Source organism: Salmo salar, chromosome ssa06, assembly GCF_905237065.1.
Source record: "Salmo salar chromosome ssa06, Ssal_v3.1, whole genome shotgun sequence".
NCBI classification, from domain to species: Eukaryota; Metazoa; Chordata; class Actinopteri; order Salmoniformes; family Salmonidae; genus Salmo; species Salmo salar.
In genome coordinates, this window is record NC_059447.1 from 1,137,501 (window position 1) to 1,155,000 (window position 17,500).

The 17,500-nt window shown below is 42.1% G+C and overlaps 1 pseudogene; it reads right to left on the reverse strand.

Moving 5' to 3' along the window:
- The window catches only part of LOC123743526 (MHC class II transactivator-like), a 31,084-nt pseudogene that overhangs the window by 5,826 nt on the left and 7,758 nt on the right, over positions 1-17,500 (reverse strand).

Here is a 17,500-nt window from a genome sequence, read left to right on the forward strand (position 1 = left end):
CACTGCAGACAAACAGGGGGAACAATGAGTCAGACTGTAGTAGTTCTGATCAGTAGTATGGCAACACAGCTACTGTTCCCATAGCAACAGGGGGTACTACATACGCACTACAGCATCAATACTGCTGTATTACTGCTGTAATGTTTTATGATTCAGACTTACTGCAGTATTACTGCTGTAATGTTTTATGATTCAGACTTACTGCTGTATTACTGCAGTACTGTTTTATGATTCAGATTTACCGCAGTATTACCGCAGTACTGTTTTATGATTCAGACTTACTGCTGTATTACTGCAGTAATGTTTTATGATTCAGACTTACTGCTGTATTACTGCTGTAATGTTTTATGATTCAGACTTACTGCTGTATTACTGCTGTAATGTTTTATGATTCAGACTTACTGCTGTATTACTGCAGTACTGTTTTATGATTCAGAATTACTGCAGTATTACTGCTGTAATGTTTTATGATTCAGACTTACTGCTGTATTACTGCTGTAATGTTTTATGATTCAGACTTACTGCTGTATTACTGCTGTAATGTTTTATGATTCAGACTTACTGCTGTATTACTGCTGTAATGTTTTATGATCCAGACTTACTGCTGTATTACTGCTGTAATGTTTTATGATTCAAACTTACTCCAGGTCACTGAGTGATGTCATCTGAGGTAAGACAGCAGCCAGACTCTCAGCACCCCCGTCAGATATCACATTACTGTACAGACTGGACAATAGACAGGATTAGACCATCAGATTACAGACTGGAGAATAGACAGGATTAGACCATCAGATTATAGACTGGAGAATAGACAGTGTGTGAATGTGTGTGTGTGTGTGTGTGTGTGTGTGTGTACCTGAGACAGTGCAGTGAGGAGAGGGTAGACAGTGTGTGTGTGTGTGTGTGTGTGTGTGTGTGTGTGTGTGTGTGTGTGTGTGTGTGTACCTGAGACAGTGCAGTGAGGAGAGGGTAGACAGGGTGTGTGTGTGTGTGTGTGTGTGTGTGTGTGTGTGTGTGTGTACCTGAGACAGTGCAGTGAGGAGAGGGTAGACAGTGTGTGTGTGTGTGTGTGTGTGTGTGTGTGTGTGTGTGTGTGTGTGTGTGTGTGTGTGTGTGTGTGTGTGTGTGTGTACCTGAGACAGTGCAGTGAGGAGAGGGTAGACAGGGTGTGTGTGTGTGTGTGTGTGTGTGTGTGTGTGTGTGTGTGTGTGTGTGTGTGTGTGTGTGTACCTGAGACAGTGCAGTGAGGAGAGGGTAGACAGGGTGTGTGTGTGTGTGTGTGTGTGTGTGTGTGTGTGTGTGTGTGTGTGTGTGTGTGTGTGTGTGTGTGTGTGTGTACCTGAGACAGTGCAGTGAGGAGAGGGTAGACAGGGCAGGAGCCAGACTCCCTATTCCCTGGTCTCCTATACAGTTCTGGGACAGACTGAGAGAGGAGAAGAGGAGGAGAGGAGAAGAGAGGAGGGGAGGAGAAATGAGAGGAGAGGAGAGGAGGAGAAAGGAGGAGAGACCATAAATATATATATATATTTTTTTTACATTTTAGTCATTTTTTTCTCCGTACTGGCCCCCCGTGGGAATCGAACCCACAACCCTGGCGTTGCAAACACCATGCTCTACCAACTGAGCCACAGGGAAGACCATGTGGTTCACAAAAGCACAGTAACTGACTGAATGGTATTGCAGATAGATATTATCTCGTTCAGAGGTCACCAACCTTTTCTGGGTCATAATGTCCCTAGATAACCCCTCTCCTCCTTTAAAGGTGTTATAAAGGTGTTATAAAGGTGGTTAAGGTGATATAAAGGTGTTTAAGGTGTTATATAGGTGTTTAAGGTGTTTAAGGTGTTAAAGGTGTTAAAGGTGTTATAAAGGTGTTTAAGGTGTTAAAGGTGATATAAAGGTGTTTAAGGTGTTATATAGGTGTTAAAGGTGTTAACAACGTTTAAAACCATGAATAGAGCAAAGAGCTGCTGTTTTAATGAGTAAGTTCATGTTATTATGTGGCACTGTGACCACTTTATAACACCTATATACCACCTTTAACACCTTTAACACCTTTATACCACCTTTAACACCTTTAACACCTTTATAACACCTTTAACACCTTTAACACCTTTATAACACCTTTAACACCTGTATAACACCTTTAACACCTGTATAACACCTTTAACACCTGTATAACACCTTTATAACACCTTTATAACACCTAAAAACGCCTTTACACCACATTTAACACCTTTATATCACCTTTATAACACCTTTAACACCTTTACTGTATAAGACCTTTATTACACCTTTAACACCTTTAACGCATTTAATGCCGTTATAACACCTTTAACACCTATATAACACCTTCAACACCTTAAACACCTTAAACATCTTAAACACCTTTAACGCATTTAACGCCTTTATAACACCTTCAACACCTTTAAGGTGTTAAAGGTGTTATAAAGGTGTTAAGGTGTTATAAAGGTGTTAAAGGTGTTATAAAGGTGTTAAGGTGTTATAAACGGTTTAAGGTGTTAAAGGTGTTAAAAGGTGTTAAGGTGTTATAAATAAGTGTTATGGTGTTAAGGTGTTATAAAGGTGTTAAGGTGTTATAACGGTGTTTAAGGTGTTAAAGGTGTTATAAAGGTGTTAAGGTGTTATAACGGTGTTTAAGGTGTTAAAGGTGTTAAGGTGTTATAAAGGTGTTTAAGGTGTTAAAGGTGTTAAGGTGTTATAAAGGTGTTAAGGTGTTATAAAGGTGTTAAGGTGTTATAAAGGTGTTAAGGTATTATAACGGTGTTTAAGGTGTTAAAGGTGGTATAAAGGTGTTAAAGGTGGTATATAGGTGTTATAAAGTGGTCACAGTGCCACATAATAACATGAACTTACTCATTAAAACAGCAGCTCTTATTCTCTATTCATGGTTTTAAACGTTTTTCAATCTCACAGTGTCAACTAAGCTTTATCGTTGTTTTTTACAGATATGTTTGGTAATCTACTAGGAATGCCTTAGTGATGGCCAGCTTGGGGACCACTGATCTACAGAATAGAGAGCTCAGTGATGGACAGGCTGATCTAGAGAGAGGAGAGCTCAGTGATGGACAGGCTGATCTAGAGAGTAGAGAGCTCAGTGATGGACAGGCTGATCTAGAGACTAAAGAGCTCAGTGATGGACAGGCTGATCTAGAGACTAAAGAGCTCAGTGATGGACAGGCTGATCTAGAGACTAGAGAGCTCAGTGATGGACAGGCTGATCTAGAGACTAGAGAGCTCAGTGATGGACAGGCTGATCTAGAGAGCTCAGTGATGGACAGGCTGATCTAGAGACTAGAGAGCTCAGTGATGGACAGGCTGATCTAGAGAGCTCAGTGATGGACAGGCTGATCTAGAGAGTAGAGAGCTCAGTGATGGACAGGCTGATCTAGAGACTAGAGAGCTCAGTGATGGACAGGCTGATCTAGAGAGCTCAGTGATGGACAGGCTGATCTAGAGACTAGAGAGCTCAGTGATGGACAGGCTGATCTAGAGAGCTCAGTGATGGACAGGCTGATCTAGACAGTAGAGAGCTCAGTGATGGACAGGCTGATCTAGAGACTAGAGAGCTCAGTGATGGACAGGCTGATCTAGAGAGCTCAGTGATGGACAGGCTGATCTAGACAGTAGAGAGCTCAGTGATGGACAGGCTGATCTAGAGAGTAGAGAGCTCAGTGATGGACAGGCTGATCTAGAGACTAGAGAGCTCAGTGATGGACAGGCTGATCTAGAGACTAGAGAGCTCAGTGATGGACAGGCTGATCTAGAGAGAAGAGAGCTCAGTGATGGACAGGCTGATCTAGAGAATAGAGAGCTCAGTGATGGACAGGCTGATCTAGAGAGAAGAGAGCTCAGTGATGGACAGGCTGATCTAGAGAATAGAGAGCTCAGTGATGGACAGGCTGATCTAGAGAGCTCAGTGATGGACAGGCTGATCTAGAGACTAGAGAGCTCAGTGATGGACAGGCTGATCTAGAGAGCTCAGTGATGGACAGGCTGATCTAGAGACTAAAGAGCTCAGTGATGGACAGGCTGATCTAGAGAATAGAGAGCTCAGTGATGGACAGGCTGATCTAGAGAGCTCAGTGATGGACAGGCTGATCTAGAGAGCTCAGTGATGGACAGGCTGATCTAGAGAATAAAGAGCTCAGTGATGGACAGGCTGATCTAGAGAGCTCAGTGATGGACAGGCTGATCTAGAGAGCTCAGTGAAGGACAGGCTGATCTAGAGAGCTCAGTGATGGACAGGCTGATCTAGAGACTAGAGAGCTCAGTGATGGACAGGCTGATCTAGAGAGCTCAGTGATGGACAGGCTGATCTAGAGACTAGAGAGCTCAGTGATGGACAGGCTGATCTAGAGAGCTCAGTGATGGACAGGCTGATCTAGAGAGCTCAGTGTGAGGTTTCTTACTTGATAATCTGCAGAGAGGAGAGAGACACCACAGCTTCAGCCAGACCCTGAGCACCACTGTCCCCCAGCTTACTGTTCTCCAGACTGGAGAGGGAGACAGAGAGATTAGACCAACAGCATAATAAAGTCAAAGCTGTTGTCCCGTTGTCCTGTGGTCCATCAGTAGCGCTGTACTTACTCCAGGTGATGTAGACTGTGCAAGGCTGGCAGCAGCTCCAGGAGTTTAGGGAGAGCCAGAGGGCCATTCACTGGCCCCAACCTACACACACACACACACACACACTTTCTCAAACCAGTGGTAACTCTTGACTTATTACCTAGTCAAACCAGTGGTAACTCTTGACTTATTACCTAGTCAAACCAGTGGTAACTCTTGACTTATTACCTAGTCAAACCAGTGGTAACTCTTGACTTATTACCTAGTCAAACCAGTGGTAACTCTTGACTTATTACCTAGTCAAACCAGTGGTAACTCTTGACTTATTACCTAGTCAAACCAGTGGTAACTCTTGACTTATTACCTAGTCAAACCAGTGGTAACTCTTGACTTATTACCTAGTCAAACCAGTGGTAACTCTTGACTTATTACCTAGTCAAACCAGTGGTAACTCTTGACTTATTACCTAGTCAAACCAGTGGTAACTCTTGACTTATTACCTAGTCAAATCAGTGGTAACACTTGACTTATTACCTAGTCAAACCAGTGGTAACTCTTGACTTATTACCTAGTCAAACCAGTGGTAACTCTTGACTTATTACCTAGTCAAACCAGTGGTAACTCTTGACTTATTACCTAGTCAAACCAGTGGTAACTCTTGACTTATTACCTAGTCAAACCAGTGGTAACTCTTGACTTATTACCTAGTCAAACCAGTGGTAACACTTGACTTATTACCTAGTCAAATCAAAGTGTATTGACTTATTACCTAGTCAGATCAAAGTGTATTGACTTATTACCTAGTGAAATCAAAGTGTATTGACTTATTACCTAGTCAGATCAAAGTGTATTGACTTATTACCTAGTCAGATCAAAGTGTATTGACTTATTACCTAGTCAAATGAAAGTGTATTGACTTATTACCTAGTCAAATCAAAGTGTATTGACTTATTACCTAGTCAGATCAAAGTGTATTGACTTATTACCTAGTCAAATCGAAGTGTATTGACTTAATACCTAGTGAAATCAAAGTGTATTGACTTATTACCTAGTGAAATCAAATCAAAGTGTATTGCCTTATTACCTAGTAAAATCAAAGTGTATTGACTTATTACCCAATCAAATCAAAGTGTATTGCCTTATTACCTAGTCAAATCAAAGTGTATTGACTTATTACCCAATCAAATCAAAGTGTATTGCCTTATTTCCCAGTGATAGTGATTGGTTGAATAACGATACTCACTCAAACTCCAGCTTGTGAAGATCTCTGACTGCAGGTATACCCTCCCCCAGGACCCCGTCTGATAGGCTGAAATGATGACGGACACATCGTCACGTTTTACAAACATACCAGGATGTTTATATGTGTGTGTATTGTATCGTATCGTAATGTAATGTAATGTAATGTAATGTAATGTAATGTAATGTAATGTAATGTAATGTAATGTATTGTATTGTATTGTATTGTATTGTATTGTATAGTAATGTATTGTATTGTATTGTATTGTATATATTGTATTGTATGTATTGTAGATGGTGCGTGTGTGTGTGTGTGTGTGTGTGTGTGTGTGTGTGTGTATTGGCGTACCTCTCAGACAGTCTCCTGCTTGTGTGTATGTTGACCAGTGTAGACAGGTGTTTTACATGGGACACCTGCGTGGCTCTGAAAGGGTTAAGGGTCAACTTAGACACAGCCGCTTTCAGAAGCTCCTCCTCCCCACTCTGCTCTAGCTCCTCCCACAGAGTGATGGTGTCAGCGATACACGCCCTGGGACACACACACACACACACACACACACACACACACACACACACACACACACACACACACACACGTTAGAGTCATGTTCAAAACACATTACAAGTTCTACATACTGAAGAGAGAGAACATCAGATCTATACTGTTCTAGATCTATACTGTAACAGATCTAAACTGTTCTAGATATATATTGTTCTAGATCTATACTGTAACAGATCTATACTGTTCTAGATCTATACTGTAACATATCTATACTGTTCTAGATATATACTGTAACAGATCTATACTGTTCTAGATCTATAATGTAACAGATATATACTGTAACAGATCTCTACTGTTCTAGATATGTAATGTAACATGTTTATACTGTTCTAGATATATAATGTAACAGATCTATACTGTTCTAGATCTATAATGTAACAGATCTATACTGTTCTAGATATATAATGTAACAGATCTATACTATTCTAGATACATACTGTAACAGATCTATACTGTTCAAGATATATAATGTAACAGATATATACTGTAACAGATCTATACTGTTCTAGATATATAATGTAACATATCTATACTGTTCTAGATCTATACTGTTCTAGATATATACTGTAACAGATCTACACTGTTCTAGATATATAATGTAACAGATATATACTGTTCTAGATATACTGTAACAGATCTATACTGCTCTAGATATATAATGTAACAGATATATACTGTAACAGATCTTTACTGTTCTAGATATATAATGTAACAGATCTATACTGTTCTAGATATATAATGTAACAGATCTATACTGTAACGGATCTATACTGTTCTAGATATATAATGTAACAGATCTATAGTGTTCTAGATATATACTGTAACATATCTATACTGTTCTAGATATATAATGTAACAGATATATACTGTTCTAGATATACAATGTAACAGATCTGTAACAGATCTATACTGTAACATATCTATACTGTTCTATATATATATATATACACTGTAACAGATCTATACTGTTCTAGATATATAATGTAACATATATACTGTAACAGATCGATACTGTTCTAGATATATAATGTAACAGATCTGTATCAGATCTATCAGTGTAACAGTACCAGTACCTGTATGAGTGTATGTTGTTGAGACCTGTCAGTAGTTTTAATCCTGTCATCCTCAGTCCTGTGTCCTCCAGCCCCAATCTATACTGTTCTAGATCTATACTGTAACAGATCTATACTGTTCTAGATCTATACTGTAACAGATCTAAACTGTTCTAGATCTATACTGTAACAGATCTATACTGTTCTAGATCTATACTGTAACATATATATACTGTTCTAGATATATACTGTAACAGATCTATACTGTTCTAGGTATATAATGTAACATATCTATACTGTTCTAGATGTGTAATGTAACATGTCTATACTGTTCTAGATATATAATGTAACAGATCTATACTGTTCTAGATCTATAATGTAACAGATCTATACTGTTCTAGATATATAATGTAACAGATCTATACTGTTCTAGATATATACTGTAACAGATCTATACTGTTCTAGATATATAATGTAACATATCTATACTATTCTAGATCTATACTGTTCTAGATATATACTGTAACAGATCTACACTGTTCTAGATATATAATGTAACAGATATATACTGTTCTAGATATACTGTAACAGATCTATACTGCTCTAGATATATACTGTAACAGATCGATACTGTTCTAGATATATAATGTAACAGATCTATACTGTTCTAGATATATAATGTAACAGATATATACTGTAACAGATCTTTACTGTTCTAGATATATAATGTAACAGATCTATACTGTTCTAGATATATAATGTAACAGATCTATAGTGTTCTAGATATATACTGTAACATATCTATACTGTTCTAGATATATAATGTAACAGATATATACTGTTCTAGATATACAATGTAACAGATCTGTAACAGATCTATACTGTAACATATCTATACTGTTCTATATATATATATATATATATATACACTGTAACAGATCTATACTGTTCTAGATATATAATGTAACATATATACTGTAACAGATCGATACTGTTCTAGATATATAATGTAACAGATCTGTATCAGATCTATCAGTGTAATAGTACCAGTACCTGTATGAGTGTATGTTGTTGAGACCTGTCAGTAGTTTTAATCCTGTCATCCTCAGTCCTGTGTCCTCCAGCCCCAATCTATACTGTTCTAGATCTATACTGTTCTAGATCTATACTGTAACAGATCTATACTGTAACAGATCTATACTGTTCTAGATCTATACTGTAACAGATCTATAGTGTTCTAGATCTATACTGTATCAGGTCTATCAGTGTAACAGTACCAGTACCTGTATGAGTGTATGTTGTTGAGACCTGTCAGTAGTTTTAATCCTGTCATCCTCAGTCCTGTGTCCTCCAGCCCCAGACAGAACCTCCTCCTCAGGGTTCTACACTGGTCCAAAAGGTTCCACACTACGAAGGCGTCAGCGGGGCACAGCGGAACCCCTTGGAACGACAGAACCTCAGGAAGGTTCCGTACCAGGTGTCTGACCAAGTGGACGTCGCCTGTCTCGTAAACACAGTGACACGCCTCCAGGAGTCGAGCAGGGCTCAGGTCGCCGTGGTGAAGGTTCTCCAGGTGTGAAATCACAGCGGCTCGCTTGGCCATCACCACTTTCATGGCGCCGGTATCCAGGGTGGCCAGATCCCGGAGTTCCGCCTTGTTCCGGAAAAAGCAGCCCGACAGCGAATCGCTGAGCAAGGTCCAGACACTCTCCCTGAGGCCGTCGCCTCCCCCTGGGCTGCAGAGTAGAATAGAACAGAGTAGAGTAGAATAGAATAGAGTAGAGTAGAAGAGAACAGAGTAGAGTAGAACAGAGTAGAGTAGAATAGAGTAGAGTAGAAGAGAACAGAGTAGAATGAGAGTAGAACAGAGTAGAGTAGAATAGGTAGAGTAGAACAGAGTAGAGTAGTATAGAACAGAGTAGAATAGAGTAGAGTAGAACAGAATAGAGTAGAGTAGAACAGAGTAGAGTAGAACAGAGTAGAATAGAGTAGAATAGAGTAGAACAGAATAGAGTAGAATAGAACAGAGTAGAGTAGAACAGAGTAGAGTAGAACAGAGTAGAGTAGAATAGAGTAGAACAGAGTAGAATAGAATAGAGTAGAAATAGAATAGAGTAGAACAGAGTAGAGTAGAATAGAATAGAGTAGAATAGAGTAGAGTAGAACAGAATAGAGTAGAGTAGAACAGAATAGAGTAGAATAGAACAGAGTAGAGTAGAACAGAGTAGAATAGAACAGAGTAGAGTAGAATAGAGTAGAACAGAGTAGAATAGAATAGAGTAGAAATAGAATAGAGTAGAACAGAGTAGAGTAGAATAGAATAGAGTAGAATAGAGTAGAGTAGAACAGAGTAGAATAGAATAGAGTAGAATAGAACAGAGTAGAAATAGAATAGAGTAGAACAGAGTAGAATAGAGTAGAATAGAACAGAGTAGAATAGAGTAGAACAGAGTAGAGTAGAACAGAATAGAGTAGAATAGAGTAGAGTAGAACAGAGTAGAACAGAGTAGAGTAGAACAGAGTAGAGTAGAGTAGAATAGAGTAGAACAGAGTAGAGTAGAGTACATTTACATGTTCGTCATTTAGCAGACACTCTTATCCAGAGCCACTTCCAGTCAATACATTCATCTCCAGATAGCTAGGTGGACCAGTCATATTCAGTACATTCATCTCCAGATAGCTAGGTGGACCAGTCATATTCAGTACATTCATCTCCAGATAGCTAGGTGGACCAGTCATGGTCAGTACATTCATCTTCAGATAGCTAGGTGGACCAGTCATATTCAGTACATTCATCTCCAGATAGCTAGGTGGACCAGTCATAGTCAGTACATTCATCTCCAGATAGCTAGGTGGACCAGTCATAGTCAGTACATTCATCTCCAGATAGCTAGGTGGACCAGTCATATTCAGTACATTCATCTCCAGATAGCTAGGTGGACCAGTCATATTCAGTACATTCATCTCCAGATAGCTAGGTGGACCAGTCATAGTCAGTACATTCATCTCCAGATAGCTAGGTGGACCAGTCATATTCAGTACATTCATCTCCAGATAGCTAGGTGGACCAGTCATAGTCAGTACATTCATCTCCAGATAGCTAGGTGGACCAGTCATATTCAGTACATTCATCTCCAGATAGCTAGGTGGACCAGTCATAGTCAGTACATTCATCTCCAGATAGCTAGGTGGACCAGTCATAGTCAGTACATTCATCTCCAGATAGCTAGGTGGACCAGTCATATTCAGTCCATTCATCTCCAGATAGCTAGGTGGACCAGTCATAGTCAGTACATTCATCTCCAGATAGCTAGGTGGACCAGTCATAGTCAGTACATTCATCTCCAGATAGCTAGGTGGACCAGTCATATTCAGTACATTCATCTCCAGATAGCTAGGTGGACCAGTCATATTCAGTACATTCATCTCCAGATAGCTAGGTGGACCAGTCATAGTCAGTACATTCATCTTCAGGAAGCTATGTGGGACAACTGCATATCACAGGCATAGGAAGAAAACATTTTCCTCAATATCAGCAGAGTCCCAGCTAGAAGGAGGTGCTGGTTCAGGTTCTAGTCTATATAGGACATATGAACAGACAGAGGTTCAATAGAAAACAGTTATTCTACCTGTGGGAGTATCTGGGTCAGCAGAGCGCGGTCAGACACACAGCTGGAGACGGACAGGTGGGCCCCGCCCAGGAAGCTTTGCAGGAAAGGGTGGGCCCAGGACAGGATGTTGTCAGAATTCACGTCGTCACCGTCATCGTCACAATGTCTGCCCTGCACCTCCCTCAGCCAGTGAGAATGGACCAGTCCAGTCCTCAGGCCAAACAATCTCAGCCTGACATCGACGGTATTCTCCAGGGTCAGGGTCAGGAGAGACGAATGACCTTTAACCCCCTGCCAAGCCAGACCGCTCAACTCTGACAGAACACACCTGTTCTCTTCTTCTCTCTCTTTCTCTCTCTCTTCCTTCTCTTTCTCTCCCTCCTCCCTCTCCTCTCTCTCTTTCTCTCCCTCCTCTCTCTCTTTCTCTCCCTCCTCCCTCTCCTCTCTCTCTCTCTCTTTCTCTCCCTCCTCCTCTCCCCTCTCCCTCCTCCCTCTCTCCCTCCTCCCTCTCTCCCTCCTCCCTCTCTCCCTCCTCCGTCGTCTCTATCCTCCTCTTCTCTTCTTCTGATTGAATTTGGGATTGAGTGCGAGAGCGAGTGCGAATGTGCGAGAGCGTCCTGTTGCGTGTGGGTTTAGGGACGTGTTTCTGACTGTGTTTAAAGATGTGCGTGTGTGTGTGAGTTTGGGGTACGGTTGGACAGTGTGTGTGTTTCAGAGTGTGTAGTCTCCTCTTTAGCGCCAGTACTTTGTGACACAGTCCCGTCAGCGTGGAAGGAAGTGGCTCTAAACCCTCCCAGTGTTCTAGAAGCAGACAGACCATGTGACACAGCGCTGGGTTCCAACACACAGACTGAAGGTACGGCTGGCTGTGGAGCCTGGCTAGGACTGGGGCTGGGGCTGGGGTTAGGACTGGGGCTAGGACTGGGGTTAGGACTGGGGCTGGGGTTAGGACTGGGGCTAGGACTGGGGTTAGGACTGGGACTGGGGCTGGGGAGTTAGGACTGGGGCTGTGGATGGGGCTAGGACTGGGGCTGGGGCTAGGACTGGGACTGGGGCTAGGACTGGGGGCTAGGACTGGGACTGGGGCTAGGACTGGGGCTAGGACTGGGGCTAGGACTGGGGTTAGGACTGGGACTGGGGCTGGGGCTGGGACTGGGATTGGATCTGAGGCTGGGTCTGAGGTTGGGACTGGGACTGGGATTGGATCTGAGGCTGGGTCTGAGGTTGGGACTGGGACTGGAATTGGATCTGAGGTTAGGCCTGAGGTTGGGACCTCTTGGGACTGTCCAGAGAAGTATTGTCCCAGGTATCTCTCTACGTCCGGTGGGGAGAAGCCAGAGAGTTCCAGGAGGCTGTCAGCCCGTCTCAGCAGCCCACTGACGGTGCCTCGTGGTCGGGCAGAGAGGAGCAGAGAGCAGCCTGGTAGGAGCTTCCTCTGGAGCAGGCCTGAGAACAGCTGTCTAACGCTGTAGGTCTCCCCTTTACTGTCATCCGCTGGACACTGCAGCAGCCCCTCCAAGTCACGCACCACCTCGAAGCCGTCGAATATCACAAGCACACGCTCCGGGACAGAGAGGACCTGATTGAAGACATCCCGGTGGTGGGGACAGGTAGAGGGAATGGGGGAGGAGGAGGAGGAGTAGTGTAGGAGGAGGGACTGAAGGCTATAGGTCGGCTCGGGGGGGAGGGTCAGAGCCTTACCGTCCAATAAGAACACAAAGTCAAACTGAGGCAGTAGGCCGTCGGACCAATCAACGCAGAGCTTCTTGATGAGCGTGCTTTTGCCCATGCCGGCGTTGCCTAGCAACACGACGGAACGTTTGGGTTTCGCCCCGGCGGAGCTCTCGAACACCTGACGAGGAACACAGATAATAAATACATTAATTATTAATTACAATTATTATTATTTTTTAATTATTATTACTATTAATTATTAATTACACTTTTCCTGACAGACAGAATTATAAATAGAGGAAGAAAAACATGCAAAGTTTCTCTGTGGGCGATGACGTAACTATGGCCTTAAGACTAAACACTAAGAGTTTCTCTGTGGGCGATGACGTAACTATGGCCTTAAGACTAAACACTAAGAGTTTCTCTGTGGGCGACGACGCACTATGGCCTTAAGACTAAACACTAAAGTTTCTCTGTTCGTGACGTAACTATGGCCTTAAGACTAAACACTAAGAGTTTCTCTGTGGGCGAACGACGTAACGACGGCCTTAAGACTAAACACTAAGAGTTTCTCTGTGGGCGACGACGTAACTACGGCCTTAAGACTAAACACTAAGAGTTTCTCTGTGGGCGACTCGACGTAACTACGGCCTTAAGACTAAACACTAAGAGTTTCTCTGTGGGCGACGACGTAACTACGGCCTTAAGACTAAACACTAAGAGTTTCTCTGTGGGCGACGACGTAACTATGGCCTTAAGACTAAACACTAAGAGTTTCTCTGTGGCGACGACGTAACTACGGCCTTAAGACTAAACACTAAGAGTTTCTCTGTGGGCGACGACGTAACTACGGCCTTAAGACTAAACACTAAGAGTTTCTCTGTGGGCGACGAACGTAACTACGGCCTTAAGACTAAACACTAAGAGTTTCTCTGTGGGCGACTGACGTAACTAGGCCTTAAGACTAAACACTAAGAGTTTCTCTGTGGGCGATGACGCAATACGGCCTTAAGACTAAACACTAAGAGTTTCTCTGTGGGCGACGATGTAACTATGGCCTTAAGACTAAACACTAAGATTTTCTCTGTGGGCGAGACGTAACGATGGCCTTAAGACTAAACACTAAGAGTTTCTCTGTGGGCGACAACGTAACGATGGCCTTAACCTGTTGGGGCTAGGGGGCAGTATTGACACGGCCGAGATAAAAAAAACGTACCCGATTTAATCTGGTTTACTCCGCCCAGTAACTAGAATATGCATATAATTATTGGCTTTGGATAGAAAACACCCTAAAGTTTCTAAAACTGTTTGAATAGTGTCTGTGAGTATAACAGAACTCATATGGCAGGCCAAAACCTGAGAGGATTCTATATGGGAAGTGGCCTGTCTGACAAGTTGTTGTTCATCTTGGCTCTTTTTATTGAAGACTGAGGATCTTTGCTGTAACGTGACACTTCCTACGGCTCATAGGCTCTCAGAGCCCGGAAAGCTGAATGATATCGAGGCAGCCCCAGGCTGGAACACATTCTACCTTTTGGCAAGTGGCCAATCAGAGGACAATGGGCTTAGGCGCGTGCCCAGTCGACCCCATGCTTTATTTTTCTTTCGTCTGTTTACCTAAATGCAGATTCCGGTCGGAATATTATCGCTTTTTTACGAGAAAAATGGCATAAAAATGGATTTTAAACACGGTTGACATGCTTATACGGTAATGGAATATTTAGACATTTTTGTCACAAAATGCGCGCGTGCTCGTCACCCTTCTTTACCCTTTCGGATAGTGTCTTGAACGCACTAGACAAAAACGCCGCTATTTGGATATAACAATGGATTATTTGGGACCAAACCAACATTTGTTATTGAAGTAGAAGTCCTGGGAGTGCATTCTGACGAAGAACACCAAAGGTAATAACATTTTTTTCTTATAGTAAATCTGACTTTGGTGAGTGCTAAACTTGCTGGGTGTCTAAATAGCTAGCCCTGTGATGCCGGGCTATCTACTTAGAATATTGCAAAATGTGCTTTCACCGAAAAGCTATTTTAAAATCGGACATATCGAGTGCATAGAGGAGTTCTGTATCCATAATTCTTAAAATAATTGTTATGCTTTGTGAACGTTTATCGTGAGTAATTTAGTAAATTCACCGGAAGTTTGCGGGGGTATGCTAGCTCTGAACGTCACATGCTAATGTAAAAAGCTGGTTTGATATAAATATGAAACTTGATTGAACAAAACATGCATGTATTGTTTAACCTCTCTAGGCTACGTAACAGCCAGTGTAATCCAGTGGCGCGATTTTTCAAAACGTTAAAATCCTATTACTTCAATTTCTCAAACATATGACTATTTTACAGCCATTTAAAGACAAGACTCGTTAATCTAACCACTAACTGTCCGATTTCAAAAAGGCTTTACAACGAAAGCAAAACATTAGATTATGTCAGCAGAGTACCAAGCCAGAAATAATCAGACACCCATTTTTTTCAAGCCAGCATATAATGTCACCAAAACCCAGAAGACAGCTAAATGCAGCACTCACCTGATGATCTTCATCAGATGACAACCTAGACATTATGTTATACAATACATGCATGTTTTGTTCAATCAAGTTCATATTTATATCAAAACCAGCTTTACATTAGCATGTGACGTTCGAGAACTAGCATACCCCAGAAACTTCCGGGGAATTCGCTAACATTTTACTAAATTACTCACGATAAATGTTCACAAAAAGCATAACAATTATTTTAAGAATTATGATATCAGACCTCCTCTATCACTCGATATGTCCGAATTTTAAAAATAGCTTTTTGGTGAAAGCATTTTGCAATATTCTAAGTACATAGCCCAGGCTTCACGGGCTCGCTATTTAGACACCCGCAAGTTTAGCACTCACCATAATCATATTTACTATTATAAAAGTTTGATTACCTTTTGTTGTCTTCGTCAGAATGCACACCCAGGACTGCTATTTCAACAACAAATGTTGGTTTGGTCCAAATATCCATCGTTATATCCGAATAGCGCGTTTTGTTTGTGCGTTCCAGACACTATCCGAAATAGTAAAGAAGTGATCACGCGCTTTATGGCAATTCGTGCACAATAAATTCTAAATATTCCATTACCGTACTTCAAGCATGTCAACCGCTGTTTAAAATCAATTTTACGACACTTTTCCGTAGAAAGCGATAATATTCCGACAGGGAATCTCCCCTTTTCGGCAAACAGAGGAAAAAAATCCCAAAGGCGGGGCGGTCGGGTCACGCTTGACAAGCCCGTGTCCCTTGATCGGCCACTTGAGAGAAAGGCGATAATGTGTTTCAGCCTGGGGCTGGAATGACGACATTCTGTTTTTTTCCCGGGCTCTGAGCGCCTATGGACGACGTGGGAAGTGTCACGTTAGAGCAGAGATCCTTAGTAAATGATAGAGATGGAAAAAAAGTTCAAGAAATGGTCAGACAGGCCACTTCCTGTAAAGGGAATCTCTCAGGTTTGACCTGCCATTTGAGTTCTGTTATACTCACAGACACCATTCAAACAGTTTTAGAAAATTTAGGGTGTTTTCTATCCATATGCTAATGGGTATATGCATATTCTAGTTACTGGGTAGGGAGTGGTAACCAGATTAAATCGGTATGTTTTTTTATCCAGCCGTATCAATACCGCCCCCTAGCCTTAACAGGATAACATAATGTCCCTAGGTGTGTCATCTGATGAAGATCATCAAAGGTTAGTGCTGCATTTAGCTGTGGTTTGGGTTTATGTGACATTATATGCTAGCTTGAAAATGGGTGTCTGATTATTTCTGGCTGGGTACTCTGCTGATATAATCTAATGTTTTGCTTTCGTTGTAAAGCCTTTTTGAAATCGGACAGTGTGGTTAGATTAACGAGAGTCTTGTCTTTAAAATGGTGTAAAATAGTCATATGTTTGAGAAATTGAAGTAATAGCATTTCTAAGGTATTTGAATAACGCGCCACAGGATTCCACTGGCTGTTACGTAGGTGGAAGATTTCGTCCCGCCGCCCCTAGAGAAGATAAGACTAAACACTAAGAGTTTCTCTGTGGGCGACGACGTAACTCGGCCTTAAGACTAAACACTAAGAGTTTCTCTGTGGGCGATGACGTAACTATGGCCTTAAGACTAAACACTAAGAGTTTCTCTGTGGGCTACGACGTAACTACGGCCTTAAGATAAGACTAAACACTAAGAGTTTCTCTGTGGGCGACGACGTAACTATGGCCTTAAGACTAAACACTAAGAGTTTCTCTGTGGGCGACGACGTAACTACGGCCTTAAGACTAAACACTAAGAGTTTCTCTGTGGGCGATGACGTAACTATGGCCTTAAGACTAAACACTAAGAGTTTCTCTGTGGGCGACTGACGTAACTACGGCCTTAAGACTAAACACTAAGAGTTTCTCTGTGGGCGACGACGTAACTACGGCCTTAAGACTAAACACTAAGAGTTTCTCTGTGGGCGACGACGTAACTACGGCCTTAAGACTAAACACTAAGAGTTTCTCTGTGGGCGACGACGTAACGATGATGTCACAGGGTCTAACCTGACTCCTGGCCAACGAGTCCCGCCTCCTCTCCCCGTCTCCGATAGCGACCAGATCCTTCTCCAGACACTTGCTGCCGTTCTTCCCTGAGCCAATCTGGATCTGCCTCTGGACCAATCGCACGTCAACATAGTGGGACGCCAGGCTAAGGCCCGCCTCCATGTCCTGTTGAGACAACGTCATTGGTTTGAGACGGGTAGAGTTG